Here is a 24,905-nt window from a genome sequence, read left to right as displayed (position 1 = left end):
CACCTCAATGTGGAAATGTACTATCTTATTCCAAAATATAAGGTCTTCATGAAGTTATGTCTTGTTTTTAGGAATATAGGTACCGAAGTTCAATAGCGGTAGGTAACAAAGAAAAGACGAGTCAAGGTCGATTGACAAGACTTGCTAGGCTGACCTTCCAGCCATACTCCATCCAATATCGAACGGAATTGCTAAAGGTTTCATTTGATGCTGACCTCAATGAACCAGACCTCGAGAATTCGTTCATCCCTTCGCTCCGAGGATTGATCGAGTACTTTGCCACATGCATGAGTAGGCCTGTTGCCGGGATGTCCCATTAAAAAGGCAGGTCCCATATTTGAAATACAAAAATAAGATCAGATAGCGCTCAAGAGGTTTTTCTCCATACGAGAAATCCTTCACTCGCAGGGAATTCAAATAGATGTGTTGAAGATCATCAAAGAAAGGAAAAAGACCGAATTCGATCCATCTCCTCCCTTTTCTTTAAACCAAGAGCTACTCCTCCCTTTTCTTTTTTTATGTAATCTCAATACAATTTCGTTTGTGTTCATGTTTTCAATTTAGAACCCCACGGAAGTGAATAGAAAAAAGAAAAATACCCCTGTGATACGCCTTACTTTACCTATTTCTAGATTGATTGATGTTCAATGGAGGGAAACTTGCCATTCCTTCTTTCCTTTGAAATTGTACATTTTTTTGATTCTGAACTAATTGTATCCTTTTTGTTCCCATCGAGCTTTCTTGCCTAGTGACTAAGGATTTTCACACTTGTTGTGTCTATAAAAGATTTTCTCATAAAACACTAACAGAAGTGTTAGAGGGATTCACTTTCGATAAAAATCCAAAAGCAAGTTCCCTATACTACCTTCTTTCCCTCCTCTGTTTCTGTCTTTAAGAGGCAGTGCATCCGGCAGGAACCGAACCTACTTTTTGACCCATTTTGCCTTTCTAGGTTGGTGGGCGCTTTCACCATTCAGGCATGGATGCTTTAGCGAGTGAACTAGGTTTTTATTTGAGAGCAAACTAGGTTTTTAGTGGTATTCCTTCTCGAGCTTCTATTTCTTCCGTTAAGGGAGATTCGGGAAAACATGGAATAGGAAGATGTGTTTCCAGAACGAACAAGATATGGGTAGAGAAGGGGAAGTTAGCAAAGTTAGACAAGATTGGAATGGGCATAGGAACATGTATTGATGTACCAGATTGGCTAATGCTCCCAGGTTGATGCGATGTATTCCACCAGTTGACTGGAGACTTTATTATTGGTATATCGATCGGTCCAACGCGGATTGAAATAGTAGCTGGTTTGACAGGAAGCTTTTGAAAACGCAGTGCACCCAGGTAAATAAGGAACAGGATGAATACAGAAGTTAAACGAGCATCCCACACCCGAAAGGTACCCCACATAGGCCTTCCCCGAAACCCCCCAGTCACTAACATAAACAAAGTAGAAAAAGCACCAATTTCTGTACTTGTTCCGGAAGAGCGAAGAAAAAGGGGATGTTTTGTTAATGGGAACAAGCAACTGTTTATAGCTGTCGCGATATAAATAACTATACTCATCCGAGCCGCAGGGACATGTACATGCGAAATACGAGAATTTCCACCTTGTTGAAGATCTGGTCATGCTACCCGAAGACTTAAATGAATAGCCATCGCTGTTAAGAACAACCGATGCCTTATGTGTATTGGATCCACTCTTCTGTTAGCATGAACACATGAATGAGATTCTATTCCTCTTCCTTATTGTTCCTAAATAGAACCCCCAATCTAGATGCGGAAGTAAAATAAATCCTTGTTTGTACATCACTGAACTTACATACCCGTGCCCAGCTCAACATTCTTTTAAAACAATCGAATAACGGCTTTTCCATGACTTGGCCATTCAATCTTGTGAACTAATCGAGAACAAAATTGGATAAAGAGATACAAAAGGAGAGGAATACCCAATCGATGAAAGAACATGAAACCCTTCTGTTTCAATAGAGGTACGGGAAACGGTTGGGGGCAATAAAGTAGGTGAAGTGGTTGGATTTTGCGAGCTGTTCCAACCACTGCTGGATGTGATTCGAAGAGCCAAACGAGAATGAATACCACACAGAAGAGTCAAGACCGTGCTCCCTAATAGAATGTTTAACCGATCCATTCCGAATCGATCGAATTGGTAACATGGGAAAAGCACAGAAAACACGACTTATTTGAATAACCCGGTGACCTACCAATTGTAGAAGTAGGATTTTTGGCAACCAATAAGCATTTAAATAATACAATTCGAGTGTACCAGATTCTTTATCATTTCGAGGAAAAGGTTCGGGAGGAAAGGGAAACAACAAAGGGATCCGAATTGAACCAAAATGGGAATGACACGAAAAATCTTTTTCAAAACCTATCATTAAGGGCGTGACCACGATATACGAGAGGAATAAAAAACTCGTGATTGGTGTGGAGTGGAAGATCTGCTTATGAAATTGTTCAAGAAAGAGTCGTCTCATTTCCTTACTTATTCGTTCTTTCGAATTCATTCAGTTCGACGGTTGGCGCTACGCTAGCTTTGCATGATTAGCTCCGACAGAACAGGTACTGCATTTCCTTAGTTGGATCCGCTCTTTCCCTCTCGTGCAGTTGTTGCTTCCGGCTATTTATTCAGTCGTCAATCAGCATTGATCCGGGTAGTTAGTAAGTCTCTCTCTTTTTGCCCGTCCTTCTCTATCTATGAAATTCCTAATTCAGGGAGTTCGCTTTCCAATATCTAAATGTTCATGCAAAGCAACAAACAAAATGCAAGAACTGTCACACAGAAGTCACACAGTATACTGATCATTCTGAAATGATAAAAAGTATGGGATTTCATAAGAGATTCATACATAGAGATCTAAACTCATCGAAGGACCCGGCCAGCAAACGAGATCTTTTACATCCGAAGGACCATGCCATTCGAAGATGAACCAATCACCGAGCCGAGTATGTGCAAGACAAGACACGGCTAGATAAGTCAAATAGAAGATATTGCTTTTACACGAGCAACTCTTTTCTTCATGTGGGTACAGCCCACTTTTCCTTTGATGAAATGCGAACACAAACTTCAGTCATCCAAGAAAGAAGTAAACATCGAAATCGAAGCATTGTCATTGGGTTGAAGATCAATTCATATCGACAAGACTTCCATCCATCTTTTTGTTGATATTTGGATTCCGTTTTCAAATAAAGTCATCTTGTAGTTAGATATCACCTTTAGAATCATCAGCCTCTGTCCCTACACTAACTCGCTTATCCGGGATCGATCCTCACTACGGTCCTTTATTTCGAAACGAGGATAGGTCTCTCGGGTTCAAACTTATTTTGCAGGGAGAAATTGGTACATGTCTGTAGATCTTCATCTCACAGCGAGCACTTGATTACGGAGCATGATTCTATATATTATTTATGGATTATTATAGAATCTATCTTTTTCTTCAAATCATAGTGGGAATCCTATTACCGATACCTAAACGTTTTCTTTGTCGAAACAGAAAGGAGGGAAATTGGATAACCAACGACACGAGTTTCCCGTTCAACGTTCCGCTTCGCTCCACTGTTAGATAGGCAATTCAATAGTTACCAACGAAAGGAGTTCCCCTTTTCTTGGCCAATTGACGTTCTGCTTCAATAAGTCATGACCTGATACGAGTTATTCAGTTCTGCTTCAATAAGCCAACGAAAGCCTCACTAGTTCCTTCTTCCCGTTCACTATTCCCGTAGCCTGATACGAGTTATTTAGTTCGTGTCTCCTTGTTCTTGGGAAGAACCGAAGGTTCATTCGCGGCACTCATAGACATTTTTGTATTTCAGACCCTCTTCTTTCCCTAAAAAGCTAATAAATCGAAACAAGAGAAAAGGAGAAGCGAAAGCTCGAGTCGAAGAGTGGAGGTCGCTCGGTAACTCGAGTCGACCAGTCCCATTCATTCTTGCCCTAAACAAGTGGGCCATTCATTCCGGTGCCACCTTTGTTCAATCGAGTCCATGTTCTCTATTTCCAAAAAGCCATTCGTTCATTGACCCGTGGACCAGAGGTTTAAAGCTTGGGATTGAGCTTTCTAGTTTTCTTTAGTACAATCTTTTTGCGAGAGCAACCCCGGGTTTGTTCCTAAGACTACACTCACAACTTTCTTTGTTCATGTTCCGACATAGGAGATCTAGTGGTAGGATAGGGGACATAGCTTTAGAGCTGCAGTAAACCTCATATGCGCGTGGCTCATCATAAGACCTTAGCCTGATGTCCTACCCAAAGACTTCAAAGGTAGGCACAGGACAACCTTTCCGAGTTCTAACTTCCAAACCTATAACTTGGTTTGCTTACGTGATACGAGCTATCAATCAAAGAAATGTTCTAGTTCCGCGATACGAACTTGACTGCCGCTCTGAGACAGTAGATTTCTTGGTTTGGGGTCCCTTTATCAAAGGCTCCCTTCCCTACTGATCATACAACAAATGAAGGTGGTTAGAAATATGGCACATCGATCTTCTGTACACCCTGTTCGTGCTGCGGAACGCAAAAAATCCGCCTTCCTTGGAAAAAAAATTCTTGACTCCGAAGTATCAAAGGAGACTTGGGGGGCGCCTTCTGAAGAGCCCTTCATTCTGCCACTCAGATAGGCTAGGATTCGTGTCTCAGCCGGAAGGGTTCGTAGGACTGACTCAGACAAAGCGTTAGAAGTACGATCTCCGAATCTATAAGCTTTGGCCTGCCTTCTTCCCTTATCTAATCCATTAGGTAATAAGAAAGTGGTGTTAATTGTCACGCTAAGGAGCTAACCAGTGACATTTCTGTCTCAATTGAAGTCAACCTTACTATACTCGCTTGTAGGAGATCATCACTCAGAAGGACGTTCTTTCGCTAGAAAAACAAGAGTTTGAAGATCACCCAACCCACGTAAAGGTCAGAACTCTCGATCTACCCCCACTTTCTATAGCAATTTATCGACATGTTGTTTCGAATGTCCTTGAAAAGGCCTACACACATACCCTGCCACTCGGTGTGTAGTGGGTTTGTTTAGTAGAGATGGGTAGAGCGCACAAGTATTGGAAGGAAAGTTTCACCCTTCTTAAAAGAGAAAAAGTCTGTATCGAACTATGATTTGAATTCCTTTTTTATTAGTTTCCAAGTGCAAAATGTTCATTGCCTTGATCAGAGCATTTAAGCCTTTTAGAAGCGAGCATTTCCGCAGCTTCTATTTTTCCTAAAGCTAATGAACCGAATGGAAGAGAAAAACTTGGAATAAATAATAAAGAAGGAACCAACAAGAAAATAAAGAATTGTTCCAACCTCGGCTCGGGGTCTGTCTGGAAATGGAAAATAGTTCTCTCTCTCTCATGTGGTCTCGTCACGGTGACAAGAAAAACAAGTGAATAATTGGAATAGAATGCAATCGTCAACAAAAATTGGGTAGGATGTATTATAAAAGAAAGCCTTGCCTCACTCGCAAGTGAGGACCTCACCCCTCCTTCCTCATTTATTGAGAATGGAAAAAGATATTGTTCATTGCTTCCTCAAAACAAGAGTTCCATGGGCAGTTTTTAATAAACCTCTTTAAGCAAGGCAAGGCGATTCATGAAGGATTCCTCTCCTCTTCTAGTTGGTCTATTAGACTATTATTACTATAAGGTCCCTCTTTAATAGGCATACCCGTAAAGGAAAGGCAAGGGAAAATGGATGGAGATTGGTCAGTGGTCTCCTCTCCAGGTCGAGTATTTCTGTTGTTTTCTTTGATTTGGGTTAAGAACAGTAGTCGTACATTCCACTTTGTTAAGTTCTTTTTTTTTGATTCGACATAACAAGAACAGAATCGCGCTCTGTAGGATTTGAACCTACGACATTGGGTTTTGGAGACACACGTTCTACCAAACTGAACTAAGAGCGCTTTCCGGGAGATAAAGCAGTAAAGAAAAGGATGATTTTTGTACCGCATGCATATAGAAAAATGAAACTCTGAATTTTGTCCAATTTGAATTGATCTCAGTTGATCCCTCGTTACTGCCCATAGGAGAAGTAATAGGTAGGGATGACAGGATTTGAACCCCAGCCTTGTATTCCACATCATAATTTATTCCTCCATCTATATACAATTTTCTTGTCATTTCTTATTTTTGGTTTCATATAATAAATGATATACATCTGAAACCCAACCTAACATATAAAGAATGAATATTTATCGGTAATTCTCAGGAAGAAAGAAGGGGTCATCTTTTTTATTTTTATTCCACCCTCATGTACCCTTCTTTGCATTGTTTCTAAAGCCTGTTCAACCTCATATCAGCTAGAACAAGTCATGGACTTCTTCAATGAAAGAAAGTCTCGTGGAAACGTTTTCAACGAAATCAGAACCATAAAAAATAGATTTCTTGATCTTTTTATTTAGGAAAACTTTATTTTTTCGTAGTTTTTTCTTTTATCCTAAAGATATGTAGAACGAGTGTATTATGAAATGTTCGTTGTCTAGCTTTGCATACATCGCTACTTAATCGTTTAGTGGTTATCGATGAAATTACTTCACCATAGAGAAAATATTATGGAAGTTTATATATATATATATATATTATTGGTTGGTTTTGTTTATCTCCAATTGGAAAAGTTGAACTTGTAAATTCATATGTTTAGCCTAAAGTACATAACTTGTGTTCCTCTCTAGTTCTTGCAAAGCCACGTAATCAAGGCTCACCTCATTTGTAGTTATAACATGTTCAGCTGAAAGCAAACTCCAAATTAAATTGGTTTACTATTAGTAACACATATACTTTTTTACCTTAGCTCTTTCTTTATTGTTCATTGAGCAGTTCAAATGCTTGGATTGCTTATCAGAGAAGAGGTAAAAATATTCTTCATTCGTTTATTTTGTTAATTCAAAATTGTATTCAAATCCATTCTTTCTCATAACTTGAGAATATGTACAGCGCAGAACAGAAAAGAAGGCAGATTTGATGAGTTGTAGGGGCGAACCCACTTCCACTGATTTCTTGTGGGAAGGTTCTATAAGGGAAGAAGAATCAGAGCTGTGACCTGGTAACCTTGATTTCTTTCGAAACGTCATCACGAGAGTAACAAAGAAAGAATAACGTAGATAGGAAGGAGCAAGCCGAGCCCCAAGGATAATGAATTGGTATGCCGGGTGCTTACTTGAGCTAGAAGCCAAGTTATCGATAATCAAAGGAAGGTGTGAGTGAACGAGCCCAACTTTCCGATTCAAATATGACTCCTTTCCACTTTCAACAAATAGAGAAATCTCTGCTAGGCTAGCAGTGGGTAACCAACGTAGTGCTCCATTCGTTCGATGACATCCAATCGGTTCTCCTCGAATTCCAATCCAATCTCCCAATCAGTGAGAAATAGAGGGTCGGATGAGATCTCGAACGTTGTCCCTACCTACTGAGGAATCCAAACTGTATGTAGAAAAAGAGAGTGTTGGAAAAGCATCGAGGAGAACTTACCTTGTGAGTCACTACTCCGGCACTGGGCAGGAATACTACTAGCGAGGCTTATAGGCGGCTAGTTCTTAAAGAAATCTGTCAGCTATAACCTAGCCTATTGAATCTGGTATGCCCGAAGCACGAAACTAGATAGGTAGCCCTACCTACGACTAGAAAAGTATCGTATTTTTTTCTTCCAGTAAATCTTCCACTCACTCCTTCCATTATGGAATATCATTTGGAATGTATTTTCCCTCTCAAAAAGGCTTCGCCCTCACTTCACTGAACTTATTGGAAATGCCTAGGGCAGAGTTCATTCATTTGCCCAGCAGCCCTACTCCTCATAGTTGATGTGAATTTCTATCCCTGATTGACTCAATCAGGAAGAGGAAGACATGATAACAGAAGAAAAGAAAGGATTGATTACCTTTTTAAGTCAAGAAAAGAAAGGAAAGGGCTATTTATGAGTTTATGTATATGAAGTTTAAGATTCTTGGATGAGCGGAACATCTTTGAGACAAATCATCTCTACCCGGGTACATAGCTTCATCCAAACCACGGATCCACGAATTGTTGACTCGCTCTAGAAAAGATCTTCGTAGTTGGGAGTAAACCTGAGAATGGTTTTTAAAAAACCGGGTGTAACGGTTCGGTTCTTACTTTGGGTTTGATTGGTTCAGGTTTTATTGGTCTGAGATTTTTTGAGTTTGGTTTTGGTTTGGGTATGTGGATAAATCAGTTTGGGTATAGCTGATTATGGGTTTAAATGGTTTGATTATTAGCGGTTATAAACTATGGTTCCAAACCAGTCTCTAGGCATTGGTTAATGCAATAATCAACGACGATCGACAACGAGTATCTTTGATCCGCGTGCATGCTGTAATGCACTATGTAATTATGTATTATGGGGAAACACCACATGAAAATCGGAAGTGTTTGCTTGTGCTTTCGCTAAGCAATTTGGTTTCAATACACTTGTTAGTGAGCTTTTTAGTCATGGGGATGTTCTTTTTGTCTCTTGCTCTGTGCTGACCATATCTCAAGGATAACTTTGTTTCCAAACTGTTTTTGATGCACTTATGTCTTTTCTATCTCATTTGCTTCTTAACATGTCAATTTGTGCAATCATATGTAAATTAAAGCAAACCCATAGTTACGTACTGGGTTTAAACCCATTGTTATGTATCGGGTTTAAATTGGTTTGGGTGGAAAAAATAGTGGGTTCGGTTTTGGTTGGGCTAAAAATGACATTAAATGGGTATGGTTCAAGTATGGTTTTGAGGGATAAATGAACGGGTATGGTTCAGGTATGGTTCTAGTATAAAACCATTCTCAGGTTAAGTTGGGAGCTCTGAACCGCTGATCGATATGGTTTCCTAGGATGAGAACTCTGGTTTACTACTTGACAATAAGAAAGTTGTTTTATCTTTTTTTCAGTTTTGGAAGTGTTTTCCCTAGTCTGAATTTCCCCTTCTTCTATTTGATCAACATGGATAGCAAAAAAGCATGAATATGCCTACTGGGATAGAAGGAGAGAAGGAGTGAACGAGAAAAGGAAATACCTCTTTGTTTACCTTGGAATGAATTGCTCAACTAGTTAGGTAACGAAACGAAACGTTCATCTACGATCTTTCTTAAAAAAAGATAGGACTGTACGGCAGTTCTCGTTAGTAGATTCGTAGAACAGAAGAAGAAGTTCACTCTGACTTGCGCACTACAAAAAGGCAGCCAACGACTTCGGACGTACTCCGTCTTTCGAGCCTCTGTTTAGCTTCAAAAGATAAGGCGCTAGTGCAACGAACGCTTCTTTGGTGTGTCGCACCCCAACTAACTAGTGCTTGACTTGACTTTCCCCCGCGCCCTGTCCAATGAATAAGGAGAAGGCCGGCCTATCAATGACCGGGCTAGCCTGATCTCCTTTATACTTACCTCAAACAACGAGCGAATTCGAGATGTTGATGAGAAAGGGTCTTTTCTCAAGGCCAAAGAGTGCTCTTTGAAGACTATTATGCATCCTTACGAATACAAGAGTGGTTTTTTTTTGTTTTGGGTATAGCAGGACTTGAACCTGCGACCATTAGGTTTCGCACATCAAATCCAGGCAAAGCAGTCTTCCCAAACTTACTAATTGTTGAATTAATACTTGCTATACTAATAGCTCTTCAATCTGTTTATTGCTCCTTCATTGTCCTTTCCCTTTGCTCTAGCGTTAGTCGCAGGAATCCCTCTTGCGTTAGTCATAGTCATCTATTCGTAGAAATCGTAGGAAAGATTGTGGGAACCTACACCCTACCTTTCGTAGTCAATACGATGAAACCAAAGCCTTAGCAGAGGAAGGAACCGATCTGATTCCCGGAACCGAAGCAACCGAAATAGGTATTTCCACTACTGCCGTTACTTAACCGAGGACAAGGACAGCTGCCCCGCTGGGTGTAGATTTCATCTCGTTAGTGTGCATTGTTGAACCCACGGACAAGTAGGGATTTTGATATTGATAGCTAAGGGGAGGTGGGGATACCACTATTGAATCTATTGAATTTGTTAAATTCCGAGGTGTCGAAGCCGTTGATTCGAAACCTAGGATATTCCCTTTGATTTTGTTAGAGGAGCCTTTATCCAGATAGGAAGGTATGGTTGCTGGTATTAATCTAGCTAGTAGGAAGAAAGCCGTTAAATCCCATACTACCATTGAATGTATATACGAATCCCTTTTCGTAGGAAGGAAAAATCTGAAACCTCGGAGCCTAATCATGTAGAGGAACTACTTGATATACTACATATCATGTGCTTTCTTAATGGTGGAATTGGCAAAGCTTTGGCCGGGTGGATCATTTCAGTACGAATACGGGGTATAAAAGATACCGGTTCTACTCCCTCCTAGCATAAGGGAAGCACTTCCGAGACAGCCTGTCCTTCTATTGAGCCTGATGTGGGTTCCGAGCTTCATGATACGATAGATTTCATTGCTTTATACGCCGTAAAGGAGCTCGTATTGGACCTAGGAAAAAGGGAGCTCTAGCGATGTTCTCTAGCGCTCGTTATCGTCATATCTCATATCAAAGCAATTGATTCGAATTGAATTGCACGTCTGCTCGTAACCACTATGAGCCGGAAAGGAAGGAATCTGCTTTAGAGGAGGGAAGCCATAGATTGTCATACCGTATCTACAACTATGGAATGTGCTTTGCCTTTGCCGCTAAATCGTATTGTTCGTAGGTCGTATTTCTTACTTGGCGTACCCCCGGAGGAAAAGTATTATCGTAGGTTTCGTGGTCATATAGATATCCCGATTTTCGTAACCAGCTTGCCTTCCATCTCCACCCACGAATCGAATTAACCCGATAATCCGTAGTTGGCAACCCAGATGGCTGGGCTATCCAAACCAGATCCGTATCCTCTCATGGCGATCAGCCGCATTCTCTTTCTCAAGTTAGTCGATCCAACCCTGCAACCTTGTAAACAACTATACCTTGACTTGTTGACCCAGTGAGTAACTACTATCGTAGCGAACCTAAAGCATTCACGCTTACCTTCGTAAACTTTGACTTGACTCCTTATTAGGTCACTAAAAACCATGCAATGCATGCAAAGCAATTCCGCTTTCTTCTCCCAATGCTATCTTATATGAATAACAAAACAAGGATTTCATGTGGGCTCTTTCCTTGCTATGGAGAGTAGCTCATGAGCGCGTGAGTAGCCGGGTAGGCAATATAAGTATAGTTGTTTTAGAAGTTCCAGTGATGGACTAAAAACTCAACTCAAGAAGAAATCTGCCCCATTTGCCCGCAGATCATGTAAAGAAATCTGCCCCATGCTTTAGAAGCGGTCGCTTCTATTCTTATTGGAGGTAAAGAAAGCAGTTTATGTTTCAAAAATCATAGTGCTCGTTGCCAATCCATAACCAGATCGCTAACTAATCGCTTAACTCTTTGTTCATAACATTATACGTGTATCACTGGGATCGATCCGTTGTCAAAGAATTTCCTATGCCAAAGGGGGATTCGAGATTTCACTGCAGACTGGACCTACCTCCTGGGCCGGGCACTTAAATTTTCCATATTCGATTCATAGGTCAATCCGGAATCAAGCATAAAGGAAGTACATTACACTTATTTGGATTCGTCGTGAAACAAAGCTATTGTCTGGTTTCTGGTCCTGGGTGGATTATTTCTTATCATATTGTGAGGCGGATCATAAGATTGCAAATTAGGCGGTAAATAAGTAGATTCTATTTTACAAGGGTCGGCTTTAGCTGAGAATCAAAACTACGATTCCCCAGAAACACATTCCCTTTCAAGCTGAGCTGAGACGTATCTGATACCTTTACTTGGTCCAGTGCTGCCTCCGGCACTTCTTTCTCTTTCTTGTGCGAACAAACTAGAACCTGCCAGCCCAACCCTATCTTCTGAATCAGAATGGACTAGTGATTTTGATCTATTGCCAGAGCCCTATTCTTATGATAGCAAGATCCGTGCTCACATAGCTATCAGAAAGTTTTACTTGCATCTATTTCAACTAGACGTGAGGTCTCCCCACGGCAACAACGAGGAGGAGGAGATCCACATTTAGAGGGCGAGGGGTTCGAAACTCGGGGAGGTCACATATGGTTGTGGAAGAAGAGCTTGTACGGGCTCCGAGGTCAAAGAAATTCGACAAGTTCTTGGTCGATCGATACCTTTCCATCCCGGGGCAGATCTCTAGATCCGATATGAGTGTAGATACTTTACTTTCTTCTTCCTTAGTGAGTAACGTATAATGTCTAGAACAAAGGAATTGAGTCTAGCTCCACTCCGAGGGACAAGACAGAAATCTTATACCGATGCCAACTGCAAGGTGTGCTTTCCTATGAACCGATTCTTAGACTATAGATCTCATCCCAACGATCTGCTTGTACGAAAGAAAGAGAGATGATCTACTTGCAGCTACTGTTTGTTACTGCTGAACATCTCCTACCACTACCAAGAAATACCAATACGGACTTCTTGTTCCAATCGAAACGAGCAAACCTGGGGAAGATAGCAAGATTAGCAGAATGGGAACCCTCCATGGGGAAGGGCTCTCAGACGCACCACAGAGCCCATAGCAGCTACTTTTAAGGTTTATCGCCAATCAGCCCAGAAATCCATAGAAAGACAACTGAGATTAGTGAATGGCATCGATCTGAAGTTCATAGAATCTCTAGCGCCTCTTTGTTCGTAACAAATGAGTAACTTAACTACTAATGTGACGAATAGTGCCAGGCGTAGTGTATCACTGAAATTCGATCAGTCTGTTGGAAAGGGATCACTCTCTCATTCTCCTTCAAGTCCTGTGCGTGCCTGTTTCGAAGAATGCTATTCGCTCTAGTGTCCTATGCCTGTTTCCTAGAATGTTATTTGCTCTAGTGGAAAAAGTAGCGATTTATGGCCATAATCCCGACCCGAACCCTCAAATGATGATGAACGGCTGACTTCACGTAGAACCCGTTATGCCAATCTGGATTCCACATCTGCTACAAGAAAATCGTCTTGAAAGATTGCAAATCAAGCATTCGTCCTTAGCTCAAGGATTGGATTACCGCAGTTCCTGAAAGATATCGTGCCAACACAAAGATCTCATTCCCGTAGATTCCGTTCGTTCCAGCAATCGTGCCGGAACTCACTGATCCATTCAAAGGATTTCTTTACCACTGCTCCCAATGGCCAAAGGACCGATATCTTCTTCTCACGCCTAGCAAAGATCGAGTTCTGTTCTCACTTCACTTAATGAGCCTATTTCTCTGTTTTTATACCCGTTTAGATAGATGGTAGAAATGCCCCTATTTGGGGCGTTAAGCCCGTTGGTTCTGAGAATCCAAAAGAGTAAATCGACCATGCCTTTATCTTCACATCGACCGTTCATCAACAACTTGATTCAAAAGCGCAAGATAGCCCAGCTCAGGGAGAAGGCCCGTGACTTATGAGTAGTAAAGGTGGTAACAAAAGAAAGAGGCGTACCCAGCAAATGTAATAGCCCAAGGCGTTTGTTACTTTTCTTATTGAAGCAGAGAGCCTTGTCCTAACAGACAGAGGCGGTGAATAGGACATGGCAGATACAAAGCTTCCGCTCGGTCGCGAATAACTTCTTTACTAAATGTATAAGTAGGCACGGGGCCTAGGGTCACAGTCCGGCTCACCGCAACATATTTTATTTCGTCTGACCCGACTATCACTCCTATTTCCAGAAAATGTTATCCAAGATTAAAGGATTGATACGGGCGTGCTTCCTTGCAGAGGGTTGTTTTAGAAACCTACCCACCAGAAACTTCACTTTGCCACCCAGGTATAACCAAAGCCTTCCACAAAGGAATATTTACTACTGGGTCCATCACGTGTCCAGATACCGGTGCATCCCTTGCCGTTCCCCCATCGGCTGAAGTTGGATCAAAGTCCCCGGACGCGAATGCTCATTATATAAAGAACTAGGCCTACTTAGGTAAACAGGCACCCCATCACTACCATAGTAGTTGAAATCTCTAACTTAGGTGCGTTCGCCCATTACTTCTACCCATCTACGTGATTCTGAGATCCAGCCATTAGAACTAAGAGATCCCCGCAGTTTGACCTACTAAAGTAGGCTTTCTATTGAATATCCACCCGTGGTAATTGCTTGACTTGTAGAAGCACCAAGCTTTGGTACTATAGTCGTACTCGAGACCCTATTGAGCTGCTTAGTCTTCTCCTTTCTTTCCCATGGTCCGGGTGGGCACGGATATGGATGGCAGGAGAGGAGTTAAGATCCCTCAGCTAAGGATTAGACCAGACGTTTCACTGTCTGATGACGAGTGGCACACAAATCTACCTGAGAAGGATTCTGCTATGTAAAAAGTGTTTATATAAACGAGTTGTTTAACGCCAAGATGCCAATAGCTATGATGGATAAAGAAACTCCCACGAGTAGGGCTCGAAAGCCCGGGACTCTCCTGGCAAAGAATCTGAACAATCTTTGTTCTTTTCTGAGAAAGAAGAAGATGCGAGGCATGGATCCAAGCCTGAAGGCGACGTGGAGTATTATTATTATCGTTACTCCATAGAATGGGAGGCACTATCTTCTTGCAAAATGCAGTTATGAAATCTGTAATCTAGATGACTCTGGTTGAAGGGGACGATGCAGCCTAGCGGTTACGAACTTTTTGTTCGATTCAAAGGATTTCCACTTGAGTAAAGCTATGGTGGGAAATAAACTACCAATTAGGCAATGCACGTCTCTATTTCTTGAATTCTCTGGTCTAGGCAACCCGAAAGCGTTGTTTAACAAAGACAAGTCTGAATTTGAAACGCAATCCTGCAGAGAAAATAAACTTAAGTAACCACCAGTTGAAACTGAGCGAGGATGCCTCTCCTAATGGAAGTTACGGGCTCAAACAATACCTAATGGTAGGAAACTTTGCTACCCGAGCATCTCTTTCTTATTAAGAGCAACATAAGTGTTGATTTTCTACTCTCGGGAGTAGGTAAGGGGGACTATGCCGAATAAAATAGGGACTACGGTAGGCATGAAATGAAACTTCTTATCTTAGGTACGGAATTCCTCCACATTAAGACACCAACCTGCCTTTGACAAGTCAATAATCAATAACTAGATTTAGGAGCACAAGCCGATGCGATGCTTCACGTCGAAATGGGTTAGTCTGCATCTGAGAGACCCCGCCTAGCTCTAAAATGGTTTCAACCTTTCCTCAAGCTCATGGAATGAACTAACTCATATGAAGTGAGCATATTATCATAGACATCACTCATGATATCGAACTTGAGGAAGAAGCTGTTTCGACATCTACTTTATCCCAAGTGCAATAATGCTCCAAGTATGGGTTTTTGAATTCATTCCTCGCTGATCGCGCATCATCTTCAGTTCACGATTGAGGCTCAGATGGAGATTGATGAGATATAGGCTCTGGCTCTGGACAAGCGATAACAGAGACTTTCTAAAGGATCCCGCTAAGAAAATGAAATGGGTTACTTGGAACAAGCAGCTAAGGCGCAAAGGTAAGGATGAGCTCGAAAAGTTCAAACTTGAATGATAGCTAGTGGTGGATTGAGACTTTTGAGCTTCTCCATCAATCACTTTTCGGAAGCTGATTCCTTTCTTTTTAAGCAAGTTAAAATCTAGCAGAAAACGAGTATCAATCTATCCCAAGTTCGGACAGGAGAAGCCAGGTCGGATTACGACATTGAATTGAATTGAGTGGCCCCTTCCCTTCGCATCACAGCATCAACCCTGATCACCTCACTTTACATCAATATTGGTGAGCATGCCACAAGATGTAAGATTTCATTGGTTACTCAAGTGTCTAAGTGTTAGTTTCAAGTATTCTTCTTATGATAGACTGAAGGCTTATCAGCGCGCGAAGGTTCTCTGGATTGGTTGTGGTGAGCGATGGGCGAAGGATTGTCAGTGTAAAGCTACTGTTAACCTCCATGTTGTTCAGGAAATAGTGGAATTATTGCGGAGTACTGCTGCAGGCTATTCTATGTTACAGTACCATGATGACTCTGCTTCGGATCTAAGGGTCCTCTCCGCTGAAGCTAATTAGAAATCTCCTGCACCCCGTTCCATTCAGTTAGCTTGCTCAGTAGTCCATAATTTTGATGTTACCCTATTTTCTTGGTCGACTCGGGAAACACTCATTCCTTATTGAATACATCATTGGCATCTCATATTGAAGCTAAAATTGTCATCTCCTGAATCTGTGTGTGCAGGCAACATCAATTTATCATCTAATGGTGTCTTTGTTCTACCGACACATACATTTCGATTTCCTTGGTCAACGGAAGTCACTTTTTCTTTTTCCTTGTTTTCGTCATGCGTCGATTCAACATTCGTTGGACTTTGTAGCTTCAAGGACGTAGTCATCCTCTCAAGATTCTAGTCATGATATTGCTTAAAAAGAAGCCCGGCTTACCTATATTATCAAAGGACCCACTCGAGCCCTAACTAGAAAAGTGCATGGGTGACCAAATTTAGGACAAAGTAGGCGTGGAAGATCCACATGCAACGAAACATCCCTCACGAGTTCCAAACCTGGCCTTCTTTAAGCTGCTTCGACTACGGGAACCACAAGGAAAACGGAACACGAGCGGGAATGTGGGAGTGGGTCCTTCCATATAGTTGGCTTGATGGCCCTTGTGGACAGAGTCTGTTCTCATTAGAGAATTGACCTTAGAACTTTGTGATCAAGACCCATGGTTAGTAAAGTAGAAACTTTCTCTCCGGAAAGGAGGTCCGCTTATTTACTTATCTGAAAAAGCAAAAGGTAGGTAGGCTGTTTCAGAGAAGAGTACGTGGGTTTTCACATAGCCGGATATCAAAAGAGACCCTAATGAGTAGTTTTTTTATTCGTAAACCCTTCTTTCTATGCTTATGGAATCAGCCACTGGCAGGTCTTGGCAATTGAATTCATCCCGTTTTACTTTGTTGAGTGCGATCTGCTATTGACTTTCCCTTATTTTCCATCCATCAGGTAGTTAGTTAGGTCCCGCGGACAAGAACTCCTATATACTGAAATAAGAGGGACTCCTTCCACGCATCGCCGTTAAGATGCTCTTTCGATAGATTTCTATACCTTCCCCTCCCTTTCGTCTGTATCCGGGCCAACGCAAACAACTGCTTGCTTATCGAAGAAGTCTGCTCACATGATTGGAATATGGATCCCCTATGCATGCTATTCTGGGACTGAGGAATGCCTTTCTATGGTGGACCCTGAGGTCGGACTCTTGCTGCTTGATTCAAAACCTGATTCAATAGCAGCAACATATTGATGATGGTGCGTGAACTACCTATTCTATTACCTTATGGGGAGCCCCAAAGCCACATCAAGCCCTATGATCTGGGTCAAGGTACTCTCGAGACCGTCTGGATTGAAGACTATCAAGCACCGTAGGTGGTACCAGCATTCCATGACGATAGGGCATTCCAATCTCTCGGTAGATGCCTGCCCTACTTCATTCCTATCTCCTTCGGCGTAAGCCCCATGTACCCCCTTAAATTAACCACTTGAATTGATCAGGATTTGTTAGGTTGAGTGCATTTTCTTCCAAATCCAGTCAATTTCAAGAAAAGTATCGAAAAATCCCGGGGTTAGGCACCTTTTTCAGTGAAATCTTGTTTTTTTCCCGCATTAATTAGTTATGGGATAATCCTTGCTTCCTCAATGCTCTTGCCTTCGCGGTCCTATTAAAAGAGACACAAGAGGTTTTAGCACCAGCATCTTTGGATCAAAAGATCATTCCATCCTAGAACCAACACGACGACTTCTCCTTGCCCGATTTGAAATGGTGATGAACATGAAATTAGGAATATATATGGACAGATGAATTATGCGTCATGGAATCCGGATCATTAAAGAGGTAGTGTAGACAGTTGTCTAAGTTTGATCTTCTTATATCCCCACGAACTGTTCAGCTTGATAGACCCAAGGGGAAATAGAATCTCGAAAGGATCTTTCTTGTCCGTAGCCCCGTTGGAATCGAGGGCTTGATATCTCATTGGCATGACTAATTGATGAGGCCGACTGCCTAAGTAGTACTCACGAGGTCCTTGATTTCTTGTTATACTTCGTCTCTACCTCTACCTTTATTTGTTTGATTGTCTGATTTTTTTATTCATTTCCTTTCTGGTCGGTCAATCGCACCCTAATCGTCAACTCACACTTTCTTTCCTAAGAGGTCTACTTGAATTTTCATGCAAATCAATTCAAGAATGGGAACAAGAAGAATTCCGAGAGCAATCGCCAAGTTGCATTCTTAATAAATGCATATGAAAAAGTAAAGATTTTCTATGATGATAGCATTCTCGATCGATAAGATGGCGGAGCCCATGAGGACAACAATAGAATAGTGCCATTCCATCGTGTGAAGGCCGCAGTTCCGGTAAACCAAGTCGTTGTAAGAATGAGATTGTCTCATCGCATCTCTCGCATCAATGAGTCTTTTATAAAATGACGAAATAGCTCAGTTGGGAGACTCGCTCTTATATTTTACGAAAAAAGGCATTCGTGCAAGAAGCACAAGCCATTTTCTCGCTCTGTTATTTTCACTTGAAAGTAGATGGACCAGGTGGACCATGTTCTTATGATCTCTCTCTCTTTCTTCTTTCGATTGTGTGGGTGTAGATAGGAATAAGTAAAGGCTGTTTCTTGATAGGAATAAGTGGCCTTCGTCGATGGGACAAACGCTCCACTGTATGCGTTACGAGGCAACAAGCATTTTGTTTTATCATGAAAGTTCATGAAAGAATGTTTCGTTGGAAAAACCAACGCCGACGTCAAGATCAGTCTCCTTTCCTTTCAAAAGTCAGCGAGCAGAGCTGAAAAAGATGGGAAGTAACGATGGATCCTTGGATTTTTCCATCATCAATAGAAGGAATGCTTATCTCAATCAATAGACTAATCATGCTCAGATTTCATCACATAGCGGTTCACCATACGTGCATGCTACGGGAATCACTAACTTCAACACAAGTATTTCTAGATCCACAACACCTTACTAGCATAACTTAAATATTACCACAACCATATCTCAAAACTAATTGAGAGGAATCAAACTTCTCTAACTATTCAATGCACATGAAGGTGGAAGTTTTCGTATCCCTTACGATAACTAGCCCTTTTGAGACTACTTTCAAAGCATAGATCAACTACCAAGGCACGCACCGCTGTGCTCTTAAAGATATAATTGAAGCACATAGAGCAAAAGTATCTAGCTCAAAAGGTATAAGTGAAGCACATGTGAGCTGAATTGTCTACCAAAAGATATAAGTGAAGCTCGACAAAATCACGGTGTGTGCATGTCTCTCTCTCTAGGTATGCAGCAAGGATGATTGTGACACAAAAAAAATAAAATACTCCTACGATACAAGACGCTCCAAGCAAAAACACGTAACATGTGGTGAATAAAAATATAGCCCCATGTAACGTTACCAATGGATTGAAGACGAGAGAGGGGATGCCTTCCCGGGGCATCCCCAAGCTTAGGCTTTGATGCCATCCTTGAATCTCTTGGGGTGCCTTGGGCATCCCCAAGCTTGAGCTCTTGCCACTCTTTATTTCTTTGTCCATAAGAACTTCACCCAAAACTTGAAAACTTCGCAACACGAAACTTAAACAGAAACTCGTGATAACATTAGTATGAGAAAGAAAACCACCACTTCCTTAGGTACTGTAGAAAATTTAATTCTACTTATGCTGATGTTGAGTTACTGTATTTTCAATCTTCCATGGCTAATACCCCCCGATACTATCCATAGTTTCATCAAAATAAGCAACCAACACAACAAAAACAGAATCTGTTAACACCAGACCAGTCTGTAGCAATCTCTATATTCCGTATACCTGTGTTACTTCCAAAATTCTGAAAACTTACGACAGTCTGAACACTTTGCGTTTAAATCAGCCGCAAAAAGAATCAACTCAAAAGCTCTTACAGAAAAAAAAACTGAAAATTCGTTTCGTGAGCAGAAAGTTTCTGTCTTTTCCAGCATGACCAAACGATCATCCCCAAGACTAATCATAATGGTTTTGCTTGGCGCAAACGCAAAAAGGAACACCACAAAAAACAAAATCATAACAGAATTATGAAAGTTTGGAAAACACAAAACAGAAAGAAAAAGGATAGATTCGTTGGGTTGCCTCCCAACAAGCGCTTTTGTTTAACGCCCTTAGCTAGGCATTGAAAATTCAATGATGCTCACACAAAAGACAAGAATTGAAGCACAACGAGAGCATCATGAAACATGTGAAAATCACATCTGAGTCTAACATACTTCCTATGTATAGGCATTTTATAGGAAAACAGATTGTCAAGACAACCAATAGTTGCCATATGCAAGGAAGAAGAAAGAGACAAGAGCAATCTCAACATCACGAGAGGTGATTTGGTAACATGAAGGTTTATACCACAATATTTTCCTCTCTCATAGCAATTACATGTGGGATCATATTCAAATTTAACAATATAGCTATCCCATAGGATATTCTTTTCATGATCCACATGCATGCAAAGTTGACGCTCTTCCAAAATAGTGGGATTATCATCAACTAAAGTCATGAGGCTTAAACAAATTTTCAATATTGTTGCAAATATCATACTTTCAATATTGTTGCATATATCATACTCATCATGAGGCTTAAACAAATTTTCAAGATCATAAGAAAGATCGTCACCCCAATCATGATTATTGCAACAAGTAGGGGACATAGCAAAACTAGCATCCCCAAGCTTAGGGTTTTGCATATTTTTAGCATGATTTTCACTAATAGGATTTATAATGAAACCATTGCAATCATGCTTTTCATCCAAGGAGCCCTCGTGAATCACTTCATAAAGTTCTTCCTCACAATTTTCAGATTCACGCATCTCAAGCAAAACTCCATAAAGATAGTCAAGTGCCCTCAACTCACTAGCAATTCGTTCCACATAAGTGGGTCTCTTACAGAGATTAGCAAGTGGATGAGGATCCATATCACTAGATTTTCAGCAAACAAAGATGCAAGCATATTGAAGGCACATAGCACACAAGCAACGGAAAGGCAAACGAGAGAAAAGGGCGAACGAAAAAGGCAAACGAAAAAGGCAAAGGAGAAAGGCAAATGAAAATGGCAAATGTGAAGTGGAGGAGAGGAAAACGAGAGGCAACTGGCAAAAAAAGTAAATGCAAAAGATGAGTTTGTGGGACCTACTTGGATAGATCTCTCCTTCCTCGGCAACGGCGCCAGAAATACTTCTGCTAGTGCAACAAAAGACCTTCCAACGGCGCCAGAAACACGTGCTGACGGGAGACTATTCTTGTCTTGATTCTCCTCAGCAACGGCACCAGGAATCCTTCTGCTACGGCTACGCCTTTAGGGACTTCCTAGGCAAATATGCAAAGGATTTCCCCGTGGCCTTGGAGCCTTGCGTTGGTGTTCCCTCGAAGCGGAAAGGGTGATGCAGCGCAGCGGTGGTAAGTATTTCCCTCAGTTTTGAGAACCAAGGTATCGATCCAGTGAAGGAGTATCACAAGTGCCTGCACAAACACAAAAAACCTGCTCCCAACGCTATGAAGGGGTTGTCAATCCCTTATAGATTGTTCCCAAAGTGAGAACTGAAAGCAACAAAGTAACAAATAAGAGTAAAAGGGGAGGTGTAAACGATAGATGTGAATAGACCCAGGGGCCGTAGTGTTTACTAGTGGCTTCTCTCATCAAAGCAAGTAGACGGTGGGTGAACAAATTGTTGTCGAGCAATTGATAGAACTGCGCAAAGTCGAGACGATATCTATGGCAATGATTATATCTATAGGCATCACGTCCAAAACAAGTAGACCGATACTTTCTGCATCTACTACTATTACTCCACACGTCGACCGCTATCCAGCATGCATCTAGTGTATTAAGTCCAAAAGAACAGAGTAACGCCTTAAGCAAGATGACATGATGTAGATGGACAATCTCATATCAACGACAGAGCCCACCTTGTTACCCTTGATGGCAACCACTCAATGTGTGGCTTGCTGCCCCTACTGTCACTGGGAAAGGTCACCACATGGTAAGAACCCAAAACCAAGCACTTCTCCCATTGCAAGAATCATAGATCTAGTTGGCCAAACAAAACCCAAGACTCGGAGAGACTTACAAGGATATCAAATCATGCATATAAGAAATCAGAAAAGACTCAAATATACATCATAGATAATCTGATCACAAATCCACAATTCATCGGATCTCGACAAACACACCGCCAAAGAAGATTACATCGTATAGATCTCCATGAAGTTCATGGAGAACTTTGTATTGAAGATCCAAGAGAGAGAAGAAGCCATCTAGCTACTAACTACGGACCCGTAGGTCTGAAGTGAACTACTCACGAGTCAATGGAGGGGCGATGATGATGATGAAGAAGCCCTCCAACTCCAAAGTCCCCTCCGGCAGGGCGCCGGGAAGGGTCTCCAGATGAGATCTCGCGGAAACAGAAGCTTGCGGTGGCGGAAAAGTATTTTCGAGGCTCCTCTGATTTGTTTTCTGATTTTTAGGGAATATATAGGTGCAAGATCTAGGTGAGGGGCGCGCCAGGGAGGCCACAAGCCCTGCCACCGCCGCCTCCCCCTGGTGGCGGAGTGGGGGCTTGTGGGCTCCCTGGAGCACTCCTGACTTGGCCCACAGGCCCCTTGATCTTCTTCCGCTCGGGAAAAATCATTTCGGGGATTTTATTCCATTTGGACTCCGTTCCAAAATCAGATCAAAAAAGAGCCAAAAACACAGGAAAAACAAGAACTGGCACTTGGCAATGAATTAATAAGTTAGTCCCAAAAAAAGATATAAAAGGTACATAAAACATCCAAAGATGACAAGATAACAACGTGAAACCATCAAAAATTATAGATATGTTTGAGACGTATCAACAGCCCTACACTCTGCGCTAGGAAGAAGACGTACGCAATCAAGTCAGTCCACCAATGACTATGCCCGTAGCTGGCAAGGAAATCAACTCAGTCAACCAATGACTATGCCCGCAGCTGGCTAGGAAATCGACACAGTCCACCAATGACTATGCCCGCAGCTGGCAAGGAAATCAACACAGTCCACCAATGACTATGCCCATAGTTGGCGAGGAAGTCAACCCAGTCCACATATGACTACGCCCACGCCCAATGCGGGGGACGGACAACTGGAGGTACGGAGCCACTCGTACGTCACGGGGGACCCCTAACCATCCCGACTCAGGGGCCTAACTACGTCCGTAGCCCCTTCCCTCTTGGGTCGTCCTGGAATCCGGTCGGTTCAACAACAGTGGAGGTACGTGCGGGACAGGCCCTGCCGATGCAGAGCCTTGTGCGCCCAACAAGCCACTTAAAATCTCTTAGGGAGAACGCTAGAGTCACTCGTACGTCAAAGGGGACTCCCGAGCATCGCGTATTAGGAGCCTGGCCTACGCCCGTAGCCTCTTCCCTCGTGGGCTACCTAGGCGGTCCAACGACGGTGGAGGTACGCGTGGGGCGGGCCCTGCCAACTCAGAGTGCTGAAGGAGTTCGGGAGCCTCAAATAGTCAGTTTCTTAGGAGGGATATTGGAGTCACCCGTACGTCAAGGGGAACTCCTGAGCATCACGACTCAGGGAACAAACTATGCACGTTGCCCCTTCCCCCTTGGGCCTTCCTGGTATCCGGCCTATCCAAAGGCGGTGGAGGTACGCGTGGGGCGGGCCTTATCGGCGCAGAGTGCTGAAGGTGCTCAGAAGTATCGAAATCCTTGCTGCATTCCCCTCTTGAGGGCTGCTGGCACGTCAACGGGGACTCCTGATCATTGCGACTCAGGAGCCTAACTGGACCTGTAGCCCCTCACCTCTTGGGCCGTCCTAGAATCCGGTCGGTTCAATGGCAGCTGAGTATGCGCGGGTTGGGCCCTGCCGATGCAGAGTATCACAACAAACATGAAATAAACGAGGCGAAGAAAACATTCAAGCAGTCAGCCAATTAATACAAGCCTTAACAACTTCTTGAAAATGCAAATGAGTTTGACGCCTCCACGAGGCACGATGTGCATTGCAGAGAAAAACAGGGAGAAGAAATCAGGAGGAACCGCCGCCGCCATCTTCTCCTTCTTCAGGGGGCTTGTCGTCGGCGTCGGTGGCGTTGTCTTCCCTGCCATCGGCTTCAGCGGTATTCGGAGATGGGGAACTGCAACGCGGGTGAAACTCTTCACCAACGCCTCCACGTGGCCCTTCACGGCCTCGCCAACGCTATCGCGGGCCTCGGTAGGGACCGACAGGATCATGGAGTCGAATTCAAACTCCGGCTCACAAAGATTAAGATGACTGAAGACGCTTGTCGCGGCCTCACAAAAGGGGTCGCGGCTCTCACTGTCCAAGATCTTAGCCACCTAGATGACGACATCTTCCAACGCCACGACGAGCTCCGCCACGAGTATGGCGAAGTCGCCCTCTGCGGTGACAAGAGGCTTGTCGAACCCGTCCCGGCAGAGGGTGTGGAGCGTCGTGCGAAGGCTGAGCTCAACGTCACGGAAGCCGACCACCTCCACGGCCTTCTTCTTCTCGGCCGTGGCAAGGGATTCCCCTTGGCATCGAGAAGGGTCTTCTTTGAGGCGATCTGCTTCTCCTGTTCGTCCAAGCGCGCCTACTTCGCGCCCAAGCGAGTTTCCTCCTGGGACAACTCTTCTTCCCAGGCGGCGCGCTTGGTCTTTCGGGCTTTGAGTTCTTCCTCCTGCACGCGAATATCCTCGGCTTGCTTGGCTTCTTATTCTTGGAAGGCCTTCAGGCGAGCCTCCGCCTCTTCGCAGCATTTGGCAGCCGCTGCGTCTCCTTTCATCACCTCCTCGCGCAAGCGCGAGAGGATTCAACTTCCATCATCGCCTCCTCATGAGGGGCTCGAGCGGATTCGGCTTCCTCCAGCGCCTCCTCGCATGCAGCGCGAGCGGCCTTGGCCTCCTTCTCGCCCTCCGCCATCACGACCGCAACCTTG

The 24,905-nt window shown here is 42.9% G+C and overlaps 1 non-coding gene and 1 pseudogene across 1 annotated transcript; both read right to left on the bottom strand.

Moving 5' to 3' along the window:
• Positions 1–1,023: 1,023 nt before the first annotated feature.
• On the bottom strand, positions 1,024–24,075 carry LOC123450462 (annotated as a pseudogene).
• On the bottom strand, positions 5,821–5,894 carry TRNAW-CCA. Its single transcript has one exon. It is a non-coding gene; the product is annotated as a tRNA-Trp (tRNA).
• Positions 24,076–24,905: the final 830 nt, after the last annotated feature.

Source organism: Hordeum vulgare, chromosome 4H, assembly GCF_904849725.1.
Source record: "Hordeum vulgare subsp. vulgare chromosome 4H, MorexV3_pseudomolecules_assembly, whole genome shotgun sequence".
NCBI classification, from domain to species: domain Eukaryota; kingdom Viridiplantae; phylum Streptophyta; class Magnoliopsida; order Poales; family Poaceae; genus Hordeum; species Hordeum vulgare.
This window is presented reverse-complemented; position numbering and strand designations above follow the sequence as displayed.